The sequence below is a fragment of the Anabas testudineus genome, chromosome 1 (genome assembly GCF_900324465.2).
Source record: "Anabas testudineus chromosome 1, fAnaTes1.2, whole genome shotgun sequence".
Lineage (NCBI taxonomy): Eukaryota > Metazoa > Chordata > Actinopteri > Anabantiformes > Anabantidae > Anabas > Anabas testudineus.
In genome coordinates this window covers 2,838,002-2,844,001 of record NC_046610.1, presented here as the reverse complement: position 1 = coordinate 2,844,001, position 6,000 = coordinate 2,838,002, and positions in this window count along the sequence as shown.

Genomic DNA, 6,000 nt, shown 5'->3' with positions numbered 1-6,000 from the left:
CCATGGTAACAAAAAACCACTAAATCACAGATATAATTGTTGGGAGTGATGAGGTCCCATATGTGTGCTTGTATTAGTGCGCCGTAAATGCTTCTATGTGAGTGATATTGTATGTGAAACGCCCAATAAAACATATATATGTATGTCCTGCTGCTGTAGCATTATTCACATTCTGTACACAAAGATATAAACATAGATAAACACATGATGGAAAAACTGCAAGTTCCTCTGCATGATTCAGCATTTGACAAATACATAAAATGAACTCTTTACCTTTATACAAGTTCAGTCTTAAATAGATGCAAAACAGAAACGCACACATCTAAAACAACATTTATTTATTCTGTGATCAACATCGTAAGTTTTGAGATGATTTATTGGACATTGATTACATCTGGGTTTTTTTTTTTTTTGTGTGCAAAGGAGAAAATGCATTTCTGCAAATCCTGTTGCCTCTGGCTGTGAAAGGGAGGGGCCCCCAGTGAAGGACTGAGTCAGTTTAATCAAGTTACCCTGGCAATGAAGGACAAGGTTGACTCCCTTGTGTACGATTTTCATAATGGCACATGGAGCCACGCATGCATGATTCATACATAATCATTTTACTCACCTCATTTATCAGATGTAGGTATATTACTGGGTGAACACAGAACCCTTTACAGTGAAGACCTGACACTAAGTCAGCATAAGGGATCAGCTGAGATCACTTCTGTCATTAAATACTTGCTCCATTTTCACATTAAAGGAATGAATTATAGGGAGCTATTTGCACACCAGAGCTATTTCTTTTTGAAGAGCTAGAAGTGCGAAGTGAGAGTCTAAAAGGTAAAGATATATTTGTCTGCTCTAAAATAAAAAGTGCTTTAAAGGACCCGGTCGTCTTTGCAAAAATCGCACAATTCGAAAGTGTAACTGAGGAAAATGTGCTAATAAAATAACATTTTAGGCTTCTCAGTGATATTGATGGAGGGCACTGATCTAATGGTGCATAATATTTTTTGCAAGACTTGACTCAAAGCTGCTCTCCTGGTGCATTAACCAAAAACATCTTTTGGTTTCATCACAAAGATAAAAGTTCCTTTTCGTGATTGTGTGAAGGTTTTACAACTATAAGACTTGGACCAGTTGTTGATAATAGAACAATTAAACCCCCTGCAGGCAGTGAAGGGAGGAACATGCTTCCAGCGGACAGGGGCGTTCATGTCCCACCTGAGGAGCTGTCCAACCATTTCTGTAACTTTCCAGCTTGTACAATAAAACATTCTCAACTATTTCATGCTGTGATTGACCAGCTGTACTGAGATGGAAAAGAGTCCCACAGTTTGAACATCTGTCACTAGCTCTCTCTTTTTTTTTATTATTTGTTGCACAACCGGGTGCAACAGTGAATGTTTTCCAACAGAGTCTTTCTGTAAATGGGTTCAGCTTTTCTCTCCTCATCTGAATGTGGCTGATTGAAACAACTGTGAAACATTGAATCCTGATGTGGACATTGAGTCGTTCTGGTCCTCAGAGCTGCGTTTTTCTGTCTCACAGCTGCTTCTCGTGTTTGACATTATATAGTTTAATCGTTACAGCTGCTTTCTGCACAGGACACTAGAAGTAATACTTGATGGCCTGATGGTTCTTTAGCCTTCCTGGAAACGGATCATTTCAAGTTAATCAGTTATTAGAATGGATAATGCATTTTTAAATACATTTATATCTGAGGCAGGAGTGATGTAGTTAGTGGTTCAGTGTCCCTGGACAAGACACTGAACCCCCAACATGTTCAAAAAGTAAACCCCAAGCACTGTGAAGGGTTGTGTCAGGAGGGCATCTGGGGTATGTGTTGACCATGAGCCACTGTGGTGACCCCCACAGGACAAGCCAAAAGACAAAAATAATATTTATATGATATAAACTATATTATTATAGATGATTAAACAACATTACTGTAGCTACATCAATCTTCTTGTAATTCTGTTTTCAGTCATTTGGCGGCAGCACTGTTCCGACTGAGAAGAACTCCACAGTGTGAAGGGGAAAATAATTATAAGCAGTTCACATCTTATTTAATGGAGGTAAACCTCACTTCATTTATTATATTTTTTATGGTGTACATTCCCATACTGCCAACTGTATTCCTGTGTTCCTAGCCCTCTGACCTGTACCCGAACCTCTTCTCTTATGCTGGACTCTAACACCCAGAGTCCTACATTTCCCAGAATCCTGTGTTCACCAGTAACTAGTTCCTGTTTCCTGTTCCTGAGCCTCTTAAAATAAACAGTTTAAGCAATTCTGTTGTCCTGTTCTCCTTATGAACTGTTCCTTCTAAGATCCAAATACCCAAGATGGGATAGAAAGCACAACAGAAAAATCCTAACTGTTCACAGTCATGGATTAGGACCAGGAATAGTTACACACAACCTGCACTTTAATCTTTTGCCAACATCAACTTATTTAAATCAGCAGTAATTCTATACCATAGCCGTTTCCTGCACATATGCAATTATTGGTATTTGCAGTTGGGATCATATAATGTACCAACATGTTCGGCAGAAATGTTTGTGCTGGATAATCGTTGTCACCAACTGGATTGAACTAATCAAATAGGTAAGAACCTCCCATTGGATAATTACTGCATAGATGATTATGTTTCCGCTGCCAACAAGTTATTGAACCCAAACTGATGCAGTGAATAGCTTCTTAAACCACCATGTCTGAAGACACATCCAGTGGTCGTGGAAAAGATGTTAATCTGTTTCAGAAGAGTCAAATTATTGACATGAATCAAGCAAAAAACATCTCAGGAGAAACTATTAAATCAAGGTTAAGAACTGTCCAATGGAAGAAGGTCATGTGGTCTGATGCGTCCAGATCTACCCTGTTCCAGAGTGATGGGAGCATCGGGGTTAGAAGAGAGGCGGGTGAAGTGATGCACTCATCATGTCTCGTGCCTACTGTACCAGCCTGTGGGGGCAGTGCTATGATCTGGGGTTGCTGCAGTTGGTCAGGTCTAGGTTCAGAAAGAATGAGGTCAGCTGACTACCTGAATATACTGAAGGACCAGGTTATTCCATCAGTGGATTTTTGGAGTATATGCAAAGATAACAATGTCATTCATTGGGCTCAAACTGTGAAAGAGTGGCGCATGACACATCATTTTCATACATGGATTGGCCACCACAGAGTCCAGACCTTTATGCAGCGGTCTGACTTTCCCATCGTCAACACAAGATCTTAGTGAAAAAAGAATGCAACTCTGAACAGGAATAAATGTTGTGACATTGCAGAAGCTGCTGAATGTGTGTCGCAATCAACGCTAAAGATTCAATGAAATATTAGATGTGAGACTTCTTTATTTTGTGACAGTGTATAAAATCAATCTTATATGATTACCATCTCAGAGAACAAACATTCATTTATAATTCACAGCTACAAATAAATGAGGGCTGGTGCAGCACTGCAGTCTCTTGGTGGATGCAGATTAATGAGAGCAACCCATTTGGCCCAGATGACATTTAGAAAAAGTAGAAAGGTTTTGTGACTGATTGACGGGCAGTGATTTAAACCATCCCCTGGTCACACTGGCAAACAAAGATAATGGGAATCAGGACACTGTTAAATTCATTCAGCTTCTCCTAAAGAACTGCACACAGCCCACTTACCAAAAACAGTGGTATTGTCCTTTAAGCATGATGCATATCTGAGGCTTGGCCTACATTTCTGTTCAAACAGATGAATGCCAAACTAATGCACATTATTTAAGGGCACACACACACAAACACACACACTCCAACAGCCTTCAGGCCTACACATATGGGCTGTACTGACAGACACAGATAAACACCAACACCCCACAGCTTATCCTCTGTAATATTTATAAAACGCGGCCTAATGTGCTCATACGCCATGACAACCTACTTTCCTCTGAGAGCACATTACGATTTAACAGTCTTTATGCAAACAGCTATATGAGCTGGCCTAAATAGCATCGACTGTGCTATAGAGGGTGTCTTTTCACCACAGCTGCGGGATTTTGAAAATACATTTTTAAAAATATGCAAATTAATCAAAATCTGAAATAGTTTTTAGGTCGTGTCCTCGGGATCCACTCTGGGATCAGGTGCAGTCTTCCCATCTTCATTTTTTTTATTAAAATGAGTCTAGAACTTGAACCTGTGGCAAATAGATGGGACCAGTGTATATATACAAGGTCACACAATCCACTCTGCATACCAGGACCAAAACGAAGCCATCAAGTCCAATTAACTGTCTGTAGACCTCCACAGTACAGGGAAGCATAGTGGTGGCAGCATCATGCTGTGGTGGTGCATCGAGGTGGGACGAATAGGGGCAATAGAGGAAAAACACTTCCTAAAGGTGGGGTGGCTGTTCAGCTTTCAGAACATCGGTGACCTGAAGCAAAAAGCCAAGACAACAACTTACTGAAGTTTAAATAAAGGCGTCATCAAAACCTTTACATAAATCCTAAATTACTACATTTGTCAAAAACCATGAGAGTGAGTGACGTTTCTAAATGACCCAGCACATGTCAGTTTCACTTCCAACATGTGATGTTGTTGGCTGTGTACAGACAGAAATAACTTTATAGTTGTTAATATGTAAATTCTGCAGATCTGAGTTTCTCAAACTGAGCCCCTGTTTTAGTTCTTTATAATAAATCAACACAGGCTCGTTCAGCACCGTCCTGTACCTCACACAGGACGTTTTGGGCTCATGTGTTGTGGACTGTTGAATCCTGCTGCACCAAGAACTAAACCACCGAGCGGAGGGAGGTGCGAGTGCTGGTGTAACAGCTGTGTGGAGTTTGGAGCTGGTATGGAGCTCAAGTGGTTCCAGCGGAGTTCTGCTCTGAAGCAGCCCGGGACCCTGCTCGGGTCAACGGGTTCACAGCCTCGGTCCTCCCGGTGTCCTTAAAGAAGGGTCGTGCGACCCCGCCCCTCTGACGACGCCGTGTCGTAGATGCAACCCACATCCGCTTTCAGCGACTTCAAGTCAGTCAAGTTGTCGGCTGTGGACGGCCACTGAAGCGGAAATGACTTAGTTTGATTTTCATAATAAAAGACCTTCAACCAATTCCGTCCCGTTCGTGTTTTATATGGTTTGTTCCTCTATGAATGGAGATAAAGTTAGAATATATGTGTCAGGTTGTAGCTGTGAGCAGTTATTTTGGTTTATGATTAAGGGGAAAATACCTTGTAATAATAGTGGACACTGGAATAAACTTTCATATAATTCTATATAATTCAATACATCTGTACATAAGCAGTGAAAATGTTACTTGTTAATTATGTGGTTTCATGATTTGGGTAAATACAAGTTAAAGGCTACTTTTATGTTTTTTAAATGGACATATTAGATGGAAAGCTGTAATAAATTTGTATTTATATGCAAATAAACGCAGAAACGTTTGAAGCTGTTATTCTAAGTTTTTTCCGTGTAAGAGTTCAAAAGCTCACGTTTTTGCCTCTGTGCAGCTTTTATTTTGAAACCCCCACCCAGACGTGTGACACCCTCGTCTTTGGGACCTTGACACTCGGTCTACGGGATTATTCATGAACTCGAGCCACCCCACCACCCCCCCCCCCCCTTAAATCCACCGATGAGAGCTGCAACTGTTTTTACAGCTGACACACTTCCCATTTCGAGCAGGTCAGTCGTTCCCCACTCGTTTCTCTGTCCTTACGGTCCGCTGGACCCTGAAATGTGTAGCTGCACCACTGCGTAAACAACAGGAGCCACACTGGTGCACAACAACAACAAAGAGCTCCCGTAGCCCGTGCAACACATCCAGCCGCGCGGATCCACGCCCTCCACCTTCCTCTTTATGTTTATTTCTCCTTCTCTGCCCTAAAAAGTGGTTTTGAACCACAGAGCCCGGAGAGAAAGTGACCTCCGCTCTTGTTTGGTGAGGACGCGGACGGCACCATGTCACACGCACGGGGGGTCCGCCGTGCGCGCATGTTAAACTTATTAAAAAATAGGAACTGGCTG